This window comes from Erinaceus europaeus, chromosome 18 (assembly GCF_950295315.1).
Source record: "Erinaceus europaeus chromosome 18, mEriEur2.1, whole genome shotgun sequence".
In the NCBI taxonomy this organism is placed as follows: Eukaryota; Metazoa; Chordata; class Mammalia; order Eulipotyphla; family Erinaceidae; genus Erinaceus; species Erinaceus europaeus.
This window is the reverse complement of record NC_080179.1, coordinates 23,286,729-23,311,318: the sequence shown is the minus strand read 5'-3', so window position 1 is coordinate 23,311,318 and position 24,590 is coordinate 23,286,729. Positions and strand designations below refer to the sequence as shown.

Below are 24,590 nucleotides of genomic sequence, written 5' to 3'. Positions count from 1 at the left end.
ACTCCTCAGCAACATCTCCTCCTATCCCTTTATATCTAAATGGACACAGCAAAGAAAAATGGAATGGAGCAGGCTTAAATGTTTTAGAGGAATGCCATGCTCAGGTGGGAAGATGTAGGACTTTCTGTGGAGGAGGGAAGGCTTAAATGGCTGCCAACCTTGTGAGATTTATGCGTCCTCCTGTGCTCAACCCCTCTTTAGAGAGAGAGACTTACCTGGAGAGACTCATCTCATAGGTTTAAGCGCAGCCTGCTCAACCATCTCTTCACAATATCTCTACATCTTTTCTATCTTTCTATCTAGTAATTGCATAAGATGTACAAAGTCTATAAAAGACTATCATGTGGCAGAAACCTTTTGGGCATAAGCCTAAATGATATAACAAAATAGGAAGGGACAAGTAGGGGAGAAGTAAAAGCCAGTGTGGTGTGAAGGGAGGGATTGGTGTGTAAAGGAACATTCCCTGCTTGGGTGGGGAAAGGGGCAAGGGTACATAATGAGGGGGAGGCGGGAGGCATGACCCACCAAACAGAGGGGCTATTTGGCATTGTATAGTCCTCAAGGCAACAGTCTGTAAAGTCTATGAATTACTCAGGATCAGTCTATGAAAAACCAGCAGCGTGAAGGGAAATAAGCTGCTTCAAAATTGTGTAAAATGTATATAGGGTATGTCAGAAAGTCCGATACAAGTCTCAGTCCGAAGTAGATGGCTAGGGGAAGAATTGGCAGGGGATGCAACGCTGCATGAGGGAGGTCAGCCGCTGGAATGTTGCTCTTTTGTAGATAGCTAGCTGGAACTGCCAACACATAACAAGCAGGTCAGAAGCAGGAACGGTAACCAGGCATGAAGAAAGTTCTGTCCTTGGAGTTTGTGTATCAGGTTCTTCAGATCGCGTTGAGTGACATCTAGGGTTTCGGGGGGGTGTGCCACGGTAGTCATGCCATCTAGTGAGTGATGTCAGGGTGTGCAGGGGTTCAGATGGTTTTTCCGGGATTCCTGTGAAAGAAGCACAAACAATCTGCTTCTCGTGGTTAATTTGAACTTGTAACAAGTTATAGGTTTGTTATAGTTGATACCTCGATGATTATAATTGGTTTAGAATCTTTTTATGATTTTATTTAAAGGTCATCTAATGTGACCTCCTGTAGCAGCCTCTACCACAGGATCTTGAGACCAATTTTAGCTAAAATATGTATTTTAAACAGACTCAAATTGCTTAGAGAGTTAACGCATATTCGTGACAATGATTTTAATGTTTACAGTGCCAGATTGATGCCAGATCTGTTGTGGATTAATTTCCACAAGATAGTTTACAGGGCACCTTTGGGGGCCCTTCAAAGGTGTCCTGTATATAAAATTTATATAGTTTAGTTTTGGGAATGAATAGTCACGTTGAACATTTAGACTTTTACCTAGATAGTAAGTTACCTTAACAATTAATTTTTACCTTGTCTGGTAAAAGTGTAGCTGTACGGTTACACTTCTGACCGTTAAGTTAGTGTTACCAAACTTGAGACATACCCATAAACATTTAGTTATAACAAACTGGAGGAAAAAGAACTTTTGTTATAAAAACACATTATTTAAAAACAATTTTAAATCTGTCATTAGTCACACAGTTTAAGACTAAACACTTACATATATACCAAAACTATATATAAAATTCAAAAGAGGGAGAAAGAAAAAAATTTTGGAATGTTTCTGGACGTCTCCAGAAACTTTGGCTGCATCCAGCATTTTTATATAAGGCCAATTACCTTTTAGAGTACTCCAAGCAGATGGGTCATGCAAAAAAAAAAAAGTTTTTTTTTTTTTGTCATTCAACACACTCACTCACAAAAACAACTGGCCAGTTATAACATAAGACATACAGGGAAAGGGTAGGAGAGAGGTCTCTGTGAGCCAGATTTTGTAGGTTCTGCCATGTCGTATTACGGGTCCTGGGATGTATCCTGCATCTGGTCCTCTTGTAGTATTTCTTGTTCTTCAGGAATAACAGCGCCATCCTGCGGGTATTGTCGGACATGGCGGGCAGGAACCCAGACAGGTTTAGAGAAATTTTGAGGGAAAATGCATGCGAAACCCCTTCCCATGGTCAATAATGGGTCAGGCCCTTTCCAAACTTTATCGAGTGGGTCTCTCCATTTGACCTTAATAGATGGGAGGGTAGATGGTGTTTGCCAGTGAAGAATAATAGGGGGTAAGGCCGAGTTATTGTAAATATTAAAGAGATTTAATGTAGTTAAGGCTTTTGCTAGCTGGATATTGGGGGGATATGTCCCTCCTTTATCTTTATCTAGTTGAGCCTTCAGTGTTTGATGGGCCCTCTCGACAATGCCTTGTCCCTGTGGATTGTAGGGAATGCCCGTGGTATGAGTAATATTCCAGAGGGAACAAAAATCTTTAAATTGTTTGCTTGTAAACATAGGTACATTGTCTGTTTTCAAAAATAATGGGACCCCCATAATGGCAAAACAAGAGAGCATATGGCTTACAAGCTTTTTAGCACTTTCTCCTGTCTGAGCTGTAGCCCACATAAATTTAGAAAAGGTATCAATTGAGACAAACACATATTTTTGTTTGCCAAAGTTTGGTATGTGGGTGACATCAATTTGCCAAATAGCATTAGCTTTTAAACCTCAGGGGTTAACCCCAAGGGTCTGGATAGCAGGTGTCTTTATGAGACTTGCACAAGAAGAGCATGTAGCGAGGATATGTTTTAACTGTGGTACAGGAACATCAGGGAATCGAGCTTGAAGGCCTTTAAGATTAACATGGGTTAGAGAGTGAAAATTAGCAGGATCAGAGACAGAGACTGGGAAAGTTCCTGTGGAGGCAAGGCGGTCAACTGCAGCATTCCCTTCAGACAGGGAACCAGGAAGAGGGCTGTGGGAACGAAGGTGTTGAATATACAGTGGTTGGGTTCGAGAACAGAGCATAGAGGCGATTTGAATCAAGAGAGGGGAAAGTGGGTTGTCATCAATTTTCACATACGAACGAGCAAGCCATGGAAGTAAGTTAACAGTATACACACTGTCAGAAAAAAGGTTGAAGGATTCTGGTACAGCTTTTAGTGCAAGAAAAACAGCATAAAGTTCTTTGTACTGGGGGGAATTATCAGGAAGCTCAGTAAAGAGAGGTTTAGGAGATTGTTTGGGTAATATATAAGGGCAGCAGCTCCCCTTTTTCCACCATCAGTAAAGATTGTAGGAGCAGAGGGAATGGGATCCCGAGAGAAAAGTTTAGGTGCTAGTAGAGGCAGAAGGGGTAAAGAAGCTATCAATTTATTAGAAGGAAAATGGTTATCTATTTGTCCTGGAAACCCCATGAAGCTTATGGCAAAGCGGGAATGATGACGTATAAGCCACTCTGTATCTGTGAGAGAAAAGGGCAGAATGATTAAATCCGGTTCTTTCCCTAAGACCTGCACAGACCTATTTCTCCCTTGGCGAACCATGAATGCTAACGCATCTATCTCAGTGAGGAGTCTTGGAGCTCCTCCTACTGGCGTGTGAAGCCATTCGAGAACCCCATGGTCTTGCCACAGTGCCCCTACTACTGTGGGGGTGGAGTTGAAGATTAGAAGGTTTACCGGAGAGGAGGGGGAGAATCGAACAAGGTGCATGTCCTGGAGGGCCTGGTTAACCCTTTCCAGTGCCAAGGAGGCCTCAGGAGTTAACTTACGTTTTGAAGAGGGCTGTTTGTTTCCTTTCAACAGGTCAAACAGTGGTTGGAGGCAGCTTGTGGGCAGATAGAGATACTGCCTAAGCCAATTTAAATTTCCTAGAAAACTTTGTAAAGAAGCAAGAGTAAGGTTAGAAGGGAAGGTAACATTAGGTTTTAAGGGACGAATTTGTGTTAGAGAAATCTCTGAACCTAGGAAGGATATTGGAGGGATTAGCTGTATCTTCTCAGGGGCTACATTAAGGCGGCTTTTCTTTGATGCAGGAATGAGAAAATCACGTAAGGCATAGAGATCTGTATCTGATTTTCCCCATATTAAAATATCATCTGTATAATGAAAAATATTAAGGCCCTTATGAATATATGGGACAAGGGCAGATTTAACAGCCTCCTGACAAATTGTAGGACTATTGGCCATACCCTGGGGCAGCACCACCCATTCAAATCTATCAACAGGGCTGGCATTATTAATAGACGGAACAGAGAAGGCAAAACGTTTACAATCTCGCGGATGCAAGGGGATAGAGAAAAAACAATCTTGTATATCAATAGCTATGATTGGAATTCCTGTGGGAATTGCAGAAGCAAGAGGCAAACCCCTTTGGGGGGAGCCCCAGACCTGCATGGTTTTATTTGCTGCACGGAGATCTTGAAGGAGGCGCCATTTTCCCGAGCGCTTTTTAATCACAAAGACAGAAGTATTCCATGGGCTTCGAGAATGACGAATGTGTCCCAAGGACAACTGCTCTCGGATGAGCTCTTTTAAAATTTTTAGCTTATCCCTAGGTAAAGGCCACTGTTCCACCCAGACAGGCTCATTAGAAAGCCAGCTTAAGCAGGGTGTTTGGCTACAAACAGTGGCATTTAGTATTGGGGGTGCTGAATAGACCTGGTATCGTGGGAATGAGTTTTACACTCTGCAGAGGCGTCTGTGGATATCCTAACATTAAGACATTCCAGAAGATCCCTGCCCAGTAAGTTGGTGCTAATATTAGCTACCAAAGGGCGGAAGTGTCCGGTAGAACCTTCTGGGTCTTCCCACATAAGCAAGTCTCATGTGCAAAATGCTCTCGTCATCCCTCCTATTCCATGTAAACTGGGTCCAGGGATGAGTTCCCAATCTTGGGGAACCTCTTCTTGCCTTAAAATCGTCTTTGCTGCCCCCATGTCAATCAAAAATTTAAAAGGAATATTGCCAATCTTTACTGTCATAGAAGGGTGACCTTGTTCTAAAACAGGAGTGGTCCACAAAATCTCAGGCCCCGAATTTGTACCATTCAGGGGTGAACCATCTTTATGAAATTGGGACCAACAATCTCTCTTCCAATGAAACCCCTTACGACATTTTGGACAAACAGTACGTGGTCTCTGGCTCCCTGACTGAAAGCGGGGTTGCTCTGGCTGGAGGCGTGGTTTCCCTGACTGGTGGCGTGGTCGCAACTTATCAGGACATTGGTTACGCCAATGTCCTTGGCGACCGCACTGAAAGCAGGCCCCATTTTGCTTACGTGGGGCAACTGCATAGACCTGTGTCGTAGCGGGTGCCCCATAATTGCCTGATGTAAGTTCCTGTGTCGCTAGAATCTAATTATCTGGGTGTAAGTGTTTAAGATTAAGGCATACCTGACGGAATTGTGGTGTCATGCCTTCCCAGACAATAGAGCGCAGGAGTAGTTTGCAGACATCAGGATTATAAACCTTTCTCTCTAAGCTTCTCTTCACCCTTGAAATGAAGCTCGCCAATGACTCATCAGAGCCTTGGTGAAAAGAGTTAATGGGAGCTGATGGATCTACATCAGGTGTGGTCACCATTTCCCATGCTTGTGTTGCACAGATGCGTACCTGTTCAAAATAACCGGTTGGAAACCTGGCTTCTGCCTGCTGAGCTCCAGATTCATAAGCTCCTGCTCCAAACAAAGCATCAGAATTCCATTCTACCTGTTTGTTACTATTTTCCTGCGATTGCCTAGAGCATTCATCGCGGAAACATGCCTGCCACTGAAGATAGAGTGGGTCTGGGAGTGCAGCACGAGCCAGATCTTTCCAGTCTTGTGGTGTATTTAAATGCTGGTAAAAGCTTCTCAAGACGGACTTGGTCCATGGAGAATGCATTCCGTCCTCCCTGACTTCTTGTCTAAGTGTTCCAAGTTCTTTAGAGGAATATGGCTGCCACGGCTGAGGGTTTTGTTTAGAAGGGGCCAAGTTTACTGGGAATGTGTGGATTTGGTCCAATGGCACGGGAGAGGGAGCTACAGAAGTGGAAAGTTCCGTAGAAACTGCTGTAGTGGCTGCAGGGGAGACTAAACGCATATCTACGGGGACGGAGCTCCCGGGGTGGACTGCACATGGTTTAAAATCCTTAAATGCTGAAAAAATATCCTTTAGCTCTCGTATCTCAGCCACTAGGTCCCTTAATGGTGATGTATCAGCAGGGGGCGGGGTCAGGGACGAGGAAGCCTCAGGCGGAGCTGAAACCGCGGCAGCAGGGGCCGGGGGCGGGGTCAGGAAAACGGAAGCTGCAGGCGGAGCTGAAACCGCGGCGGCAGGGGCCGGGGGCGGAGCTGAAACTGGGGCAGCAGGGGCAGGGGCGGGGTTCAGAAACATAGAAGCTGCAGGTGGAGCTGAAACCGGGACGGCAGGGGCAGGGGCGGGGTTCAGGAACGCAGAAGCCTCAGGCGGAGCTGAAACCGGGACGGTAGGAGGAGGGGCTAGAGAACCAGAAGCCTCAGGGGAAGCAGGGGGTGGGGCCAGAGAAGCAGAAGGAACTGAACACATGTCTGCCACAGAAGGGACCGAACACTTGTCTGCAGAAGGAGCCGAACACGTGTCTGTGGGGACAGCTGGGGGAGGGGTCAAAGGAGCAGCCAAACACGTGTCTGTGGGGACAGCTGGGGCAGGGGTCAAAGGAGTGGCCAAGCACGTGTCTTCAGGGGCAGTGGGGGGAGGGGTCGTGGAAGCGGAAGCTGCCGCAGGAGAAACTGAACACATGCCTCCGGAGGCAGCGGTTTTGGGGCTGACTGCAGATTGCTTAGGGTGTTTACGTCCTAAGCAAATATCCTTTAACTCCTGTATCTCAGCCTCAAGGTCACTTAACATTTTTGGCAGGAGGCCTTGTACATATCCTGAAAATAATAAATATAGCCATGAGAACCCATGGTGTAGCAAAAATTAAAGCGTCTCTGAGATCGAAAGCCTGTCCCAGGAGAGAAGGATAGAATGTCTGGGACACCTCCTCATAAAACGGAAAAAATCCCATGGTGGAGGGAAACGCAGGGCCACAGAGGCGGGCGGATGCCACTTACCTGTGTCTGGGCGGCTTTTCTGGACCTCAGGCTGGGCGTGAGTGCGGGACACGTTGAGCGCCAGATGTTGTTGCAGCGGTCTGGTGTCGGGCTGCACCGCGGAGAAGAGAGCGGACGTCCAGAGCAAAGGGGTACACAAATCTTTATTATAGGATGGGGGGGGAGGTTTGCTTCAGACCACGTGGAGCCAGCCGGCAATGGCCGACCACGGGGGGAGAGCAGGGAGCGAGACCTCAGAGAGGGAGAGCCGAGAGCCCAGAGAGAGAGAGGGGAGGGGTGAGGGGGCTTTTTATTGGGCGACAACCAGGGGTGACGTGTAGGGCCAGGATTGGTTGAAAGGGGGCACTCTAGGATTTAGCGGGGCATAGAAAAACCTGGGGGCGGAGACTGCATCAGAATAACTCCTCAGCAACACTTTATCTAGTTTTTGTCGATTGATATGTAGATTTATACTGTATTTGGGGCTATTGTGACTAGTTTTGCTATGAACACAGGATGAAAGAGCCTTTCAGTTAGTGCTTTTATATATTTTTGACAAATACCTAGGAGTGATATTACAAAAATATAAGGTATTTTGATGTTTTGAAAAGGAATCTTCATTCCATTTACCAAAGGGCCAGTATCACCAAGTCTATCATTAAGAAAAAATTGTATTAGTGATTTAATAGATATTTAAAAATTATAAGAACTAGGAGTATAATTCCACACTGTTCTCACTACCAGTGTTCTGTGTCCCCAACTCCCCTCCATCAGAAACAGCAGTAGTTCTCCCAAAATCACAGATATAAGTTGACTATACATCTTTATATATTGATATAGATATATATATATGTATATTATGTATTTTTTGTCCATTTTATATGTATGTATTTTTTGTCCATTTTTATTCAGTTCTATGGTTCTGCCTTCACTTCCTTTCTATTGTCACACTGACACCTATTATTACTTCCAAGTATTCTTCTTTTTCATCTTCTCTCTCAGATAAGTGAAACAGTACCTGACTTCCTTTGGTGTTTTCCAGATTCTCTTCCCTTCTAGTGACGGCATAAAAACAAAGATTCCTAATAACAAATGTTTTGGGTCCCAGTGGAATTGGAGTTCAGAGCCCTCTGATAATCTTCCCATATCATTTTCCCTCTCTGAGAGTATGGACCAAAATTATTTGGGGGTTGCAGGATGAAGAGGTTCTGGCTTCTGTAATTGCTTCTCTGTTGGATATGGACATTGGCAAGTCAATCCATACCCCCAGCCTGTCTTTGTGTTTCCCTAGTGGGTTAGAACTCTGGAGTGGTGAGGTTCTGGGACAAGTTGGCAAAGCCATCTGCCCAGGGAGGTCAGTATGGAATCGTAGTAGCATCTACAACTTGGTTGATGAGTTGCTTTTGCAGATGTCTCCACTGTAGCTCTATGAGGTTTGCTAAGTTCAATAGTTCTCGATCTCTGTTGATTTGGAGGAGAGTCTCCTGTCCGCAGTTACTCCATTGCAGCAGGTCCCAGAAGTCCCCAGCAAGTCTTTCTTAAGTGACAGAATTCTGTCTTCATTTCTCAGAGTCGGATTAATTTTCACTATTTTCTCTCTTCTTGGTGTCCACCTAGGATTTTGCAGTTTGCTGAGTAGAGAGTCCTCCTGGTACAAGCCACTGCAAGTCTCCTCAATGGATTAAGACCATGTCTTGTGTTCTACAACTACAATAAGAAGAAAAATACAGCAAGCTTGGCCCAACAGGTAGGAGCAGCACTCATTACTCAGTTAGGCAGTTGTGGAAAAATATTAGTAATTTTATTAAAACAGCACCTATGTACTAATAAGAAAAGATAAAAAGTTAAGGTTTTCTTTATTAAAGTTTAACTGCAATAACACATTAAAAATACCTTTGTCACAAAAGCCTAGTTTCTGAATGACACTGGAGAAAATACTGAGTTTTTTTTTCATGCTGACAAATTTCTGTGAAACATTTAAACAATTTGTAGGAGTGGTCCTTTTATAAGATGGAATATTAGGGACCTAGAGATATGATTTTGTTGGCCTAAGACAGTGCCTGTCTAAAAATCTTATTTCTTTGAATCAGAGAGGTAGCTGACTGGATAGGGTGTGTGCCTGGTCATGTGCCCAGCAGGTTTGAGTCCTGGCACCAAATGGGAATATCTTGGCACCGGAGGAATACAGGGGAAAGTCCTGGTGTTGTGATATCCTACTCCTTCTTTCTCTCTCTCTTTCTTTCTGTGTCTATGTGGATTGAAAAAAGTCAGCTGAGGTTGGTGAGATCATACAAGCTTAAGGCCCCAACCCAGCTAAATAAATAAATGAACGAATGAATAAATTGTACTAGGTGGTAGTGCACTCAGAAGAAAGTACTTGTTACTACTGTGCCTGTGGACCAGGTTTAAGCTTCACATCCCCCATACACAGGGTTTTATGATCAGAGGAATAGTGTCTCTCCTTCTCTCCTGCTCTTTCCCTCCCTACCTTCCTCTTTCTTGCTTATTTTCTGTCTCTATCAATAAAAGAAAGGGAAATGAGGGAGAGAAGTATCAACAAGGAGAGGTGGACTCAATATGAAAGCAAAGAATCCAAACAATAACCCTGGTGGCACCAAAATGATAATAATAATAATATTAATAAATAAATATTTCTCCAAGACCCCAGCTAAGTGATTAGCTTACTCTCAAAACAACTTTCTCCCAGAGGAAATTATACTGTAATTATTTCTTCTTGGAAAATGAGAAAAATATTATATAGAAAGTGATTGTATAGTCATAAAGTACATCACAAACTAATATTCATTAAAGTATTTTATATAAGGTGATAAAAAAGCAATAGAAATACTCAAAATATTCCTGTGCTCGCACCAACTTTTCACTCTATGTGGTGTACTAAGTTTATAGGAAAGATTACAACTTTTGTGGGAGTGACTCCAGGAATAAGTCAAAAAAGTCTTATACTGGCAAGAGGAGACTCAAATCATACTTTTATCTTTCCCACCATGACCTCTGCGATTTGGACCAATAATTTATTCTCTCTGAAATGCAGCTGCCTTGTCCATGACATAAACAGGCATTTATTTGAGAGAGCCTTCTAAGTATCAGGTTGAATTTGATCATAAAGTACAACTGGTACTGGAGAGTAATGCAATGACTCTGAGCAAATTCTCTACTAGCTAAGTTGCCCAAAGATAGATTTTACAAAGTACCAGTTCACCGAGTTCCTCTTATGTTTTCATTATTTGAAGGTTTACAGCAATTTCACTAGATTTTTTTTTTTTTTTTGGCTTTGACTACCATTGGAAATTTCTATGAAGTTTTTGTTGCTAGGTTTCCAATTTGCTTCATGATGGTGTCTGAAGAAATGTCCAGTTTGTTTTGACCTTAGCCCCTGCTATTGCACAGAGAAAGGGTCTTCTGATAAAGAAGGATAAGGAGGCATCAGCATATGGCCAAAAAAAAGGACACAGGCTGAGATTGCAAAAAGCATTCTCCTAATTCAAGACTCAGTATATAGAAACAGTAGGTGGAGGTACTATTTTTGAACACTGTTTCATGGAATTAGCCTACAGGTGCAACATTCTTATAACTCAATGGTGACCAGTTCAATCCCCAGTCAGCCAGAGCTGAGCAGTGCTCTGGCTATGGTAATAATGATGATGATGATGATGATGATGACGACAACAACAATAAAAATAACAAATAATACCTAGAAAATAGCTCAATGGTGAAAACAGACTAACAACAAAACTGAAAATGCATAAATGATACAGCTGGTGACGATGGTAAGTGATATGAAAAGACTAAAGTGACTCAGAAGTGAGCTGTTTCCACTCCCTTCCTTTCCTGAGCACATAAAGTACTGCTTTGCCTTGGTCTTTCTGAGGTTTAGTGGGATCGTGGAATTTGATCAGGGAAATAAATTGTGCAGAGAAAAGATTGCCACTTCCAAGTTGGGGCATCTAATAGTTGTTTTAACTCTATTTTCTGTGTGTGTGTGTGTGTGTGTGTGTGTGTGTGTGTGTGTGTGTGTGTGTGTGTGTATTTTATGACTAGTGATGTGATCTAAGTTGTGGATATGTCATTGGTCTGCCTATATGATTTCAAAGGATAATCAACCCACTGGACATATGGCATGAGCTAGCAACTATTGGTAAAAATTAATTAATTAATTGAATGGAATAATAGAACTAGCTGAGTAGAAAAGAAGGTTTTGTTGGCTTGAAAGTAACAAGTTGGGAAGAAATGTCTAGATAAGCATAGACTGTGAAACAAGCTTCAAAAAAAAGAAAGTGCAGTTCTGGTTTATGCCATACAGAATTAAGGTGATGTGATAGTTTATGGGTGTGTTTAATAGTTTCCCTAGCAAAAAGCACGCATACTTATGAGGGGCAATGTGGATATGCACAGCTGAGAAGTAGATGGTGGTCATACATTGCATGTACAGAAAATGGAAGGGAAACCTCACCAGGGGTTTCTAGTTTCATGTTTTCTAGTTTGTCATGAGGAAACGAGAGACTCAAAGCTGAGAAAAGTTCCACTATAAAGCCTCTATTGACCAGTTCTGCCCAGACCCTAGTCATGGATTTGGGGTGATTTTCTCTATGAAAATAGTTCGGAGACTCTCTTGAGGTTCACTTAATTAAAGTCAAAAGAATATAACAATTATTATGCTCCCCCAGAGGGGTTGTCACATCTTCCTGACTATAACTCTCAGCCAGTGTGTACTTATTTTCTTCCCTGATTCGAAAGAACTCCTGTCTTCATTTTGATAAGAAGGAAAATAGACAGAGGTGAACAAATTTTGTTTACTTGATCACTCAGTAGACTTTTAGACCCTTATTGTCTTAAACCACTGAAATAGGGAAGCTATTAGTTCATGCTGCTTAAGTAAGATAAAACTATAACACAAGACTTCTCTAAAGAGGCTGGGAGATGATTTAGAGGCTTTAAGACAAGATGCTTTGAGTTTGGCTGGTTCACAGAAGGCCAATATAACTGGATGTAGCAAATCGGGAAAAAGTATCAAATAACCTTTGAGTTTCTTCTACTCTTTCCTCCTCTCATCTCTTACCTATTCTGGTGCTAAGCCTGTTCAGATGTTTATATTCCTGGCAGTGCTTTAATATAGATTAAGTAGCATGACTCTAAAAGGCCTTGATTTGTTTACACAAATCAAACTCTCATATTTTAGCTCTTGCCTCTGGATGAATTTTTTTTTTATCAAGAACTTTGCATGTGGGCCATTGATATGATAATGCAATCCTAATGCCTTTGCCTTTTCAAGAATCTAGGGATCTTTTTCAGTCTAAACTGCCATGCGCTTGGGTGTATAAGCCATTCAAAGCTGAGCAGAGGCTTGGCATGGGCAGCTCACAGCATTTTGCAGCTGAATAATAAATAATACTGTGCAGCCTTTAAGCTCTTTCATATCAATTTATTTATTTATTTTTACCAGACCACTGCTCTGATACCAAGGATTGAACCTGAGACTTTTCATGCCTCAGGCATGAAAGTCTCTTTTGCATAACTATTATGCTATTTCCCTTGTCCCATATAAATTTCTAATATTACTATTACAGCAACAACATTTAGGGAAGAATCCTCAAGTTTTATGGGACTCATAGTTCCTTTAATGTTTTGTGGGCAAGATTGTCTTGAGATTTAAAATTTAGTTTAAAAATAATACAAGAACTGCCCTAGCAAGAAGCAAACTGCATGAGATGCAATTTATCTTCTTTCAAAGAATAAAAAGAGCCAAGTCAGCCCTCCTGGGTTTGACAAGGAAGGTATTTCTTTATTCTTGACACAGATGAGATAGAGCCACTGATATTATAGCTACCTTTATTGAAGTTTGCTAGACTTAAAGGAACTAGATCCATTTAAAATTGTAGTACTGTTCTTAAAGGATTTTTATTGAAGCGAATTAAATTCTGCTTAAGAAAAATAAAGCAGAAGGTAAAGGATATGAATCTAACATGAAAACTGGATCCTTGCTAAAGCCCAGATTTATGTAATAAATAAAAGCTGGGAGCTTTTATTCATATTACTATCCCCCACACAGGCAAGGAAGCAGCTCTGAAAGGTCATAATCAGTCAGCCAGTGAACAGCAAAATTAGGAAGGTACAGTAGTCTTCCCTCTGAAGACAGTGTTCCTTCCTCTCTGCCACTAAGACTACAGTGTAAAGGTTTTCCTATACCAGAGGGTTGGTTGGGGTGGGGTGGAAGACGGCAGAACTTTGGTAGTGGGTATGATGTGGAATTATACTTCCATAATACTATAAACTGTTATTTAATTACTAATTAAGAGAGAAAAGAAAGGGAAGGGGAGGGGAGGGGAGGGGAGGGGAGGGGAGGGGAGGGGAGGGGAGGGGAGGGGAAAGGAGGGAAGAGAAGGGAAGGGAAGGGAAGGGAAGGGAAGGGAAGGGAAGGGAAGGGAAGGGAAGGGAAGGGAAGGGAAGGGAAGGGAAGGGAATGTCTCCCTACACCATCACCACAGACAGATGCAAAGTGGTCAAGTGCTACACTTCTGTGATATCTAGACCTGTTCTCTAAGATCATAAATACTCGATCACTATTGATTTAATATGTACCCCACTTCAGAAGTGCTTCCAAACAGAGCTGGTTATAATAAACTGTGATCTGCTAATTGTACATCTTCCCTTTGTTCAGCCTCATCCTGTATAATCAGCACACTCTTGAAAATAGAAGCTTTCCATGACATTAACATTCTTATACAACACACCCTCTAATTATTTCATATCTTCACATTAGCGACTAAGATCCTCATGGTAGAGGGGGTAATTCTGTTTGTCACTTAATTATTTATGAAAGGAGTTGAAGAAAACCAGGAAAGGAATTATTAGAATAATTTCTACTTGGCTCTGAAATAGGTACATCCAGATAAAAGCATAAGCATACATGTTTTCTTCTGACACCTTTATTCCCAGCTGACTTCAAACTTCAACTCATGACACTAGTCTCATTTCTACTTTTTAAGATCTCTATCAAGGGTTAACTATATATATGAAACACTGAAAAAAAACATACAATAAGAGGGGTACAACTCCACACAATTCCAACCACCAGAACTCTGTATCCCCTTCCCTGATAGCTTTCCTATTCTTTATCTCTGCGATAAAGAATACTCTGGGAGTATGGACCCAGGGTCATTATGGGGTGCAGAAGGTGAAAGGTCTGGCTTCTGTAATTCCTTCTCCACTGAACATGGGCATTGACAGGTCGATCCATACTCCCAGCCTGTCTCTCTCTTTCCATAGTGGGGCAGGGCTCTGGGGAAGCAGGGTTCCAGGACACATTGGTCTGCCCAGGGAAATCTGGTTAGTATCATGGTAGCATCTAGAACTTGGTAGCTGAAAGAAGATTTAACATATAAAGCCAAACACATTGTTGACTAATCATGAGCCTGAAGGCTGGAATATTGCAGATACAAATATCAGACAAGACATCACCATAATTTATATCCTTTGACATTATTTATATATAATTGTGTCTTATAAAGTAATACCACCAGTTGCTTCTGTTCTCCCTGATCTAAGCTTTTAGAACAGTCAACATTTCAAAGAACAAGTCATTATTAGAAATGTATTAACAATTTGAGACCACTGTTAAAATTCAATCTGATTACATGTTTGAAGTCTTAAGTGCTTAGACTTAAAGAACATATACACAGCCTATGGTCTGTGCATTAAAAATTTTAAGATATTCAATCAGTTTTTCCCCTCTCATATTGATTAAATAGTGACTTATGAGACTACAAGTTAATAGGAATGCACATCAACACCATTCCCATCACTATGGGACTGTTTGGTGCCCCCCACCCACCCAGTGAAGCTGAACATCTACTTTCAGCCTCCAGACAGAGATTTTTACTCTGGTGCCCTACTCCAAACTCAGTCAGATCTTGCTTTGAGTTTCCCTTTCTGTTCTTCTTTCTTAGCTTCTGTTTATGAGTGGGATCATCCCATACTCATCTTTACCTTTCTGACTTATTTCACTTAACATAATTCCTTCTAGCTCTATCCAGGATGGGTCAGAGAAGGTGGGTTCATTGTTCTTAATAGGTGCATAGTATTCCATTGTATAAATATACCACAGCTTTCTCTGACATTCATCTGATGTTTGGCACATGGTCTGCTTTCAAGGGTTCACTATTATTTTTTAAATTTTTATCTATTTATTTATTCCCTTTTGTTCCTCTTGTTTTATTGTTATAGTTATTATTATTGATGTCATTGTTGCTGGATAAGACAGAGAGAAATGGAGAGAGGAGGGGAACACAGAGAGGGGGAGAGAAAGATAGACACCTACAGACCTGCTTCAGTACTTGTGAAGTGACTCCCCTGCAGGTGAGGAGACGGGGGCTCGAACTGGGATCCTTACACCGGTCTTTGCACTTTGTACCACCTCCACTTACAAGATTATATGGGATATAATTGTAATAGGGGAGTAATTACCTACTGTTCCCACCACCAGAGTTCTGTTTCCAATTCCCTCTATTGGAAACTTCCCTGTTGTTTATCCTTTTGGGCATATGGACCAAAATTCTTTTTGGGGGTGCATAAGGTGGGAGTTCTGACTTCTGTAATTGCTTCTCCATTGGACATGGGTATTTGCAGGTCAGTCCTTAGCCTCAGCCTACTTATATCTTTCCCTAGTGGGTAGGGCTCTAGAGATATGAGGCTCCAGGAAGCATTGGTGATGTCATCTGCCCAGGAAGTCAGGATGGAATCATAGTAACATCTGCAACCTGGTGGCTGAAATACATTAAGATGGAAAATAGAACAGGAGCCATAAAGTAGGAATAGTACAGAGAAAAGTAGGAACCTTAAGGTTGAAGAAAACGAGAAAGTCTATTTTAGGAATGTTCCCAGGAGCCTATGTCTTTATAATCTTTCCTTGAGCTTGATAGCTATAATGAGGGAGGACCAGAGATATTTTCTAAGAAAATAGTGTCGCAATTGAGAGTACAATAGGAAGCAGGATTAGGGCATAGAGTTGCTCACAAATTCGAAGAAGATATAGAAATGCAATTAAATGTTTACCACAGTGATGTAACCTGGGCTCCCTATCCATTCATAGTTAGCACAGGAGCCTATATAACCTCTGAGTCATTTTCAGACAGATCACATATTTATTTATTCCCTTTTGTTGCCCTTGTTTTTATTGTTATAGTTATTATTATTGTTGTTGTTGATATTGTTGTTTTGGATCAGACCGAGAGAAATGGAGAAAGGAGGAGAAAACAGAGAGGGGGAGAGAAAGATAGACACCTGCAGATCTGCTTCACCTCCTGTCAAACGACTCCCCTGCAGGTGGGGAGCTGGGGGCTCAAACCGAATCCTTATGCTGGTTCTTGCGCTTTGCGCCACCTGCACTTAACCCACTGCACTACCGCCCGACTCCCTTGTTAGATGATTCTAAAAAGGTTGTCATAGAGCCAATAATTGTCCTTTATTAGATACATAGTTTTTGCCAGTGTAACCCTTAGCCAGCTGTATAGTGTTTTGACTGAGCTTATCAAGGGGGTAACTATAATGTTGGTGCTCTGGCAGAAGAGATTTAAAAAGATGAAAGAATAGTTCTTACTTCCTTTTATGTAGTTAATTTAGTAGAGTGTCTGAGGAAAGGGGTAGGAGAAGAAGGTTTTTAGACCTAAGTAATAACTGTATGATTAGAGAATTTATGATGCTTTCTTTGGGTCATTCTAAAATGCCAGGGTTATTAGATCTAAATAAAATCTTTTAGGACTATTAAGCACTTTTACTTCGAGGTATATAATTGCCTCTTGCTTGTGGATACATGTACACAGGTACCTAGCACCGCATGTATCTAGCCCTAGTCTATAACTAGTATCTGTAACACATTTTCTGTTAGAAAATGTGCCATATGAAATGAAACTAGGTAGTCCCACGTATTAGGAAAGATATCACCAGATGAGAGGAGTTGGGAGGTTGACATCTCAGGCTTGGCATCTCTGGAGACAATCCACACTAACAAGTCAGTAGCAACATAACAAGATATGGTGGCACTGGTCGTCTTGATTTTGTTGAGGTCAACAGAGGCAATAGAACAGGGTAAGATATCAGAGAGAAAAAACATAAAGAAATATGAACACAGGTTCCAAGACTAAGAAATATGGATCTTAAAGAGAATAGGAAGAGTTCCTTGTAGTCTAAGAGAGTTTAAAATAGTAATAGTTAATTATTACTATAACCAAGTTAGTTGGGAACTTGTTTTTCTTTGAAAATCCAAAGGTTAAGATTGACAGTAATATGCTTGACCTCATTATACTTTATGAGATTTAAGGATGTCTATTAATAACATCATCTTAGATGATGGCAGGGCCAAATGGTTTTGATCTATCTGGCCTTTTGATCTATCTGGCCAAAGGTTGTAGGTAATTTGGGTTTTTAAATATATAGAGAAAACTGCCTAAAGCATTTAATCCCAGTGTCAGAATTTGATCATCTTACAAATCTGAGATATTAAATACTTAGGCTAAAGAAAATGTGTTTAATCAGAGCTATGGTCTAGGCTGTTAGAGGATTGAAAGTATTACATCCATTTTTCACTCAAGGGTTTATTTTTCCTTCAAACACCACTCAAAACATTCTTCCACAGGTCTTTCTAGATGTCCGCTATCAACACTAAACTTTATCTTTCTGTACTTTAGGGTGTTCTTTACCAATCTCACAGTATCCTTTACTTTGTATTAGAAGGATGGGCAGGATAGCAGATAACTCACTCAAATATCTTTTCCCTCTCATTTCCGTGGGTATGTAACTAGACAGCCTATCTTGGCTTTCTTTAGAGTTGAATGTGACTGTGTGATGAATTTCTGACAATGGCAGGTGAGTAAAATTGAGATGATTCATTTGGAGTCCAGGATTCAAAGGAATTCCTTTCACCTGACTGAGAGAACTCTGAAGACCTCAGAGATGGTAAGTCACAGAGGGCAGGAGCCTGGGTTTCTGAATCTCTAAGTGTAATACCATCTAACCCTGTGTAGAAAGCAATGCTTCCACTAGGTTGGTACACAAATGGGAAATAAAATCACTTTCTGTGTTAAGTCTCAGAAAGCTAGGGGTTGTTACAGTTCCTAGACTGTACTTAACTAGTGTAGTGTACCATGTTTAGAAATGTGTTGATACATGTGTGCCTTACACTTTTCTTTAGATCCCTGGAAAGACTGGGGTAAAATGAATAATCCGCCATAACTCTGAGATAAAGTAAACTAAGTAAGTGCCTCATTTGGAAATGAAGCAGATGGCCATCAAAATGAAAGGTGGGCTGTAAGACATCTCTAGTATTGGGAATGCCATTACTCTTTAGCAAGCAACTCTTTAGAATTTCAAAAATAATTGCATAGACAAGTAATTTAGAGTAGAGAAGGGAAGGGTACTCATTTCCTTTCCATATTAGAAATGTGTGTGCTGGGAGCTGGGGGGTTGCACAGCGGGTTAAGTGCATATGGCGCAAAGCACAAGGGCCAGCGTAAGGATCCCTTGATTCTAGATACTAGAGTCCATAGGTTGGGAATAATTGTCCACATTAGCATCCATAATGTGGAGGATATTTTTGAGAATTGGTTTAAATTATAAAACTAAAGAAGCTGGAGTCAAGAGAATGAGGAAGGTGATGAGAATGATTTGTCTCACCAGCACTAGGGAACGACCCCAAGAATTCTCACGTATATGGTACCATCACCCAGTAGCTTTGCTGGGTCACATTTTTCATTCTTAATTTTAAGGGGGGGAGGAAGAGAAAGAAAGGAGAGATGAGTCACCTAGAACCTCACAAGGCAAAATATACACTCTACTGGGTGAGCCATATCCTGGCCTCTGCTTTTTACTTTTTCACTCTTGTAAGTCAAAATAGTTTGTCTAAGCTGCCAATAGAAGACAGTTCCCTTACTTTTCCACTTAATTGTAGAGTACACTATAACTATTTTCCCTCCTTAGGACATTTTTGTCATTTTCATTTCTGAAAAAAGGATCCACTACTTTTCTCTGCTTCACCCAGAACAGTTGAGCACCATAGTTCTTTCCAGCCCTATAGAGCAGTTTCTGTTCCAAGCAGTTTTTGTCTCCAGGCTTGGGCACAGGGTCTGAGCAATCACACTTGGCTTCATTTTCTAATCTCTTTAGCCACTGCTCAAGTGTTTAAGGGATAACCCAGCTTCAAAATCAATATCCACAGCAGTATTGGCACTTTGTTTTATTTTTCTTTTTAAATTAAATACTGACAAAGATCTTGAGCCCATACAAATTCAGAGTTGATTCTTCAGAATTATTTTCTGATTCCTAATCTTTAGTTCTGCAAGCTAAGGCTTTAATGCAGACATATTTTTTTTTTATTTAGGAAGAGATAAAGGTCGTGTATTTTTCTGTTGAGATGGACTTCTTCTTCTTCTTCTTCTTCTTCTTCTTCTTCTTCTTCTTTTCTTCTTCACTTCTTTCATTTCCTTCTTTCTTTATCTCTTTCTACCTTCCTTTCTTCCTTTTTAAAAACTTTTCAGCATTTACCAACATGTATTTGTCTACTTTTTCTTGTTTGAAAAAAATGAAAAAAAAATCTTTAAAAAATGGAGTTATAAAAGGTCAGTAAAGGATAAGTTTGTGATGTTGGGTGGGTTAAGTGAGCATTTTCACAGGATGGATTTTCCTTTGGCATGTTTAATTGTGATGTCTAATGGACATTCTTGCAGTTTTAAGATTACACTTTTAAAAATTAGCTCCTGGGGGCCGGTGTAGTGCAACGGGTTAAGTGCACATGGCGTGAAGCACAAGGACTGGCACAAGGATCCTGGTTAGAGCCCCCAGCTCCCCACCTACAGGGAGGGTGGGTCACTGTTGCCTCTGTAGGCCCCTGAAGGGGGTTCTCTGAGTTCCAAACACTCCATGAAATGCAAAGAAACTGAATAGGAAATGCCCAGTCAGGAATGGGGCAAGAGATGAAGTGAAAGTAGGGTACTGAATGAGGCTCAGAGAAGGCATGGAGGTTTCAGAGATGTCTGTAGCAAACATGAATATTGATCAATAATGGGGGAGGAGCATTAATGGTTATGCATAAAAAGTTCATGCCTGAGACTTCAAGGTCCCAAGTTCAATCCCCAGTACTAACACAGGCCAAAGCTGAGCACTACTCTGGTAAAATATGATAATAATAATAATAATAATATTATAATAATAATAAATGTTTACCAATGTGGTGAAAATTCCCTCTGCATCAAAATAACCATTCTTCGTGGTCAGGGATGCAACACTGATATGGGAAAACATCTTAAGGACAAAACTCAGACAGCGAATCAATTGTGTGTCTTCCTGTACTGGGTACCACACTAGTCACTTCATTTATTGCTCAGAACAGCCCACCAAGGAGGTGTTTACACATTTACCTGACAGCTAAGAGGGTCCAGTGAGTAAGGAAACAAAGAAAGACACATCCTAATTGCAATAAGCAGGATGCAAGATGGTCTGCTTAGTCATAAAGAAAAACGTAGTTGGGGGGGGTCGGGCGGTAATTCAGCGGATTAAGTGCATGTGGTGCAAAGTGCAAGGACCAGCATAAGGATCCCGGTTCGAGCCCCTGGTTCCCCATCTGCAGGGCAGTCGTTTCACAGGTGGTGAAGCAGGTCTGCAGATATCTATCTTTTCCCCTCTATGTCTTTCCCTCCTCTCTCGATTTCTCTCTGTCCTATTCAAGAACAAAGGACAACAACAATAATAACCACAACAAGGCTACAACAAGGGCAACAAGGGGGGAAACATGGCCTCCAGGAGTAATGGATTCATGGTGCAGGCACTGAGCTCCAGCAATAACCCTGAAGGCAAAAAAAAAAAAAAAAAAAAGAAGAAAGAAAGAGAAAAAGAAAAAGAAAAACGTAGTTGGTTCCACTCCTAAAGTCTGACTGAGCACATGGATCAGCTGGAGATGTAATAGAGCCCTCAGCCACTGAGTTACTGGTGTCAGGTCCCTTCAGTTCTCCATGACTAGGCAACCAGATTTGGAACTAGACTGACTTTGGGTGAGACTGAAAAAAAACAAGATAAAGTTAAACCACTCGAACTATAGGCAGTGGGGACTTGGGAGCAGAGAGCCAGATCTAGTCTTTACAAATGGCATGTGCCACTGTATTTGCTTTGACCACAGACAGGGCAGCAACTCACCAGCGTATGAATGCTCTCCAGGAGTTTGCTTTACTAATGCTGTTTATGTGTGTGGCTTTGAATACACTGTCCACCAGATCTTCCCCCAAGCAGTGCCTTAGCCACTGAACACGTTGAAAGGGAAACCAGAACATTACATGACATAATCCTTAGATTATAAGAGAGAGAAATGTCAGTGCTGTGGTTCCTCTCTTCTTCCCTGTTAGTATCCATCTTTCTTTTTATTTTAATATGTATTTATTCCCTTTTGTTGCCCTTGTTTTATTGTTGTAGTTACTATTGTTGTTGTTATTGATGTTGTTGTTGTTAGATAGGTCAGAGAGAAATGGAGAGAGGAGGGGAAGACAGAGAGGGAGAGAGAAAGACAGACACCTGCAGACATTCCTCACTGCTTATAAAGAGACTCCCCTGCAGGTGGGGATCCAGGGGCTCAAACCGGGATCCTTACACTGGTCTTTGCTCTTTGCACCGCCTGCACTTAACCTGCTGCATACCGCCCAACTCCCCTGATGCACTTTTGAATGCCAGAGCCTGAAAGAAGTGGACGCTCTAGAAATAATAGTCAAGTGAGCTTGCATAAACCATATAGTTCCCCTATATACAGAAATATCAAGAAATGCTGCTTCACCTATAAAGTCTACATGAGATCCACAAGTGATTTCTCATGCCTTTCCTAGTAGCTCAAAACATTCTCCAGCCTCTCACGAGATCAATCTAGTATATGGTAAACTATCTTTTAAAAATAATGAATACTTCCCTGCTGAAAAATGGTCTCTGGGCATTTAAATTGACCAAAAATGATAGGTAGATGTCACATCATTGATTTTTTTTTTTAAACCGCCATAAATTTTCCTCTACAAAAGAATGGATTTCTTCTGAGACCAAAGAGATTCTCTAAGCCACAACCCTTTCTTTGTCTACTAGGAAAGTAATCAAAAAGCAAGTGAGTAAAATTGTTGTCTACAAAATAAATTCAAATACGCTCTAATTCAAAACAAATTGAAGCCCAATAATGGACACCCTTTATTGAGTACCTCCTTAGTGCCAAGCATTGTGCTTTGAGCTGTACATACACAATTCTGTTAGACCAGAACAGCTCTGCAGTTGGCTCTCTCTACTCTTCTTCTACCTGATTGGGAAATAGAAGCTTATAGTATGTTTCTGAGACTAATGTGTGTTTAGCTCTGGAACTAGGTCTCTTTTGATGAGGTGGGTATATATGACTTTGTGTGTGCTTTCGCCACTCAGGGTGCTTTGAATTTAGCTAGGGAAAGGACAAAGGGAGAAAGGAGGAGAGACCACAGCACCAGAGCTGCCCTCAGTGCTCTAGTACTTCCCTGTGGTTCTGCATGAACCTGCATTGTATGCATTGGGATAGCGCATGCCCTACCTTTCTTTTTTTCCTTCTCTTCCTCTTTTTTCTCTTCTTTTTTTTTTCCACACCAAGTTTATCTCTGGGATGCCATGCTTCCACAACTCCCAAAAGGTTTTTCTTGTTTTGTTTTGTTTTTTAAGATTGGGGTTGAGAGATAGAGAGGAAAAGATAAGGAGGAGACACCATAGCACTGTTCCACCTTTCCTCAAGCTTCCTCTACACAAGTCCTCTCACATAGTGGTCAGCTGTTCAAACCCTTGTCCTTGTACATGGTAAAGTATTATCTCTACTGTGTAAGCCATCTCCTGGTCCCTACTTGGTAATATTTTTATACATCTCCTATTACTGCCTCACAACTGGCCATCAAAATTTATATTATATAGAGTATCTTTAAGAAAGAATACAGTGCTACTTTTATCAAAACTAGATTTTGAAGAGGTCACATGGTGGCTCACCTAAAAGTGTGTGCATGACACCATGAGGTGTCATACATCAGGTCCCTACTGGGTCCTACCTGCACAGAAAGCTTCAAGAGTGGTGAGACAGTTCTACAGATATTGTTCCTTCTCTGTGTCCCTCTCTCCATCTCTCTCTCTCTCTCTCTCTCTCTCTCTCTCTCTCTCTCTCTCTCTCCCTCTATCAAAAAGAAAGGGGCAGCCAGTAGCCTCTGGTGAAGAAAAAGCAGTCAAGAGATCAGACTGCCCTTAGCCACAGAGTCTTTGGGGAGGAGAAGAAAAGGAAAAAGAAATCTCTGAAGAACACACTGGGTCATATGTGAAGAAGGAAAACCAATCAGAAAGACAAAAGGCAGCTTTTCCCACCCAGGCTCTACCAAGTTTGTGGGAGTGCTATTGAAAGACAACCAAATCATTTCTCTTATCACCAATCAGACTAGTGTCCGAAAGTCATGCCCCCAAGTAAAATGCCTTCAAAGACAAAGTGAATTCTCTTGTGTCCCCACCATTTGAACAGCCCCTGCATGGCAAGCCTTACGATGATGAGGCATTTTCTCACAGATCAGGAAGTAGTAGTCAGTAGCGCAGGCATGTCATTGGGTAGAAATACTGTTGTTCTGATCCAGAAGAAAATCAACAAACAACAACTGCAAACCAACATTAAGTTGGAAGGGAGCGAAATAAAGATCAATACAAGTTGTGTAAGGGGAGAGGGGGCAGAAAGGAAAAAAAAATCAATGGTGTGTGCAAATTTCCCCCGATCTTCAGCAAAATGCTATCAGGATTTCGAGTCAAGGCAGTCAGGGAGATGGTGCAGCAAATAAAATAGTTCTTGCACGTTTACATCTCCAGGTTTAATCACCTGCCACCATATATGTCATATATGTTCTGAATCTCTTTCTCTCTCCTCTTTTTCCTTTCTTTCTTTCTTTCTTTCCTTCTTTCTTTCTATTTGCCACCAGATTTGTTAAAGATCTGTGCCAGCATTAGGAATCTACTGCACTGACAGCCTTTTTTTTTTTTTCATTTTTTGTTGTTGCTGCTGCTGCTGCTGCTGTCGTTGCTACTGCTGTTGTTGTTGTATAGGACAGAAAGAAATTGAGAGATGAGGGGAATATAGAGAGGGGAAGAGAAAGATAAACACCTGCAGACCTGCTACACCACTTGTGAAGGACCCCACCCCCCCCACAAATGAGGAGCTGAGGCCTGAACTGAGATCCTTATGCCAGACCCTGCCCTTCATACTATGTGCACTTAACATGGTGTGAAATCTCCCAGATCCCCTCTATCCTCCTTCTTCTTTCCTTTTTTTCACTGTAGAACCAGAGTTTTGCACACAGTTAATATCACCATTCATTCAGACAGAGAGGGTGAGATACAGAGAGGAAGGAAGGAAGTGAGAGACACCACAGCACCCAGGCTTCATCTGCTGCTATAGGATTTCCCATGTGGTGCAGGTGCTCAAACCTGGGCCCAGCACACACACAAAGGCATGCGGCCTGCCCAGTGAGCTCTCTGGTCTCTAGAATAAATAAATCATTCAACCACTGAAAATGATTTCAGCTGACTTTCATTTATTCATTTTCAATTATTTCATT

General features: G+C 41.5%; 1 protein-coding gene across 7 annotated transcripts in view; it reads left to right on the top strand.

Annotated features, from left to right (window-relative positions):
• Positions 1-24,590, top strand: part of B3GALT1 (beta-1,3-galactosyltransferase 1) — a 692,162-nt gene that overhangs the window by 614,056 nt on the left and 53,516 nt on the right. For 2 of the 7 annotated variants that reach the window (XR_009545942.1, XR_009545941.1), the window contains one exon: positions 8,584-8,626. The exons of 3 other annotated variants lie outside the window; for them this stretch is intronic. The gene's annotated coding sequence lies outside the window, so the exon portion shown is untranslated. 2 more of the 7 variants (XR_009545943.1, XM_007539316.3) reach the window with 2 other exon arrangements.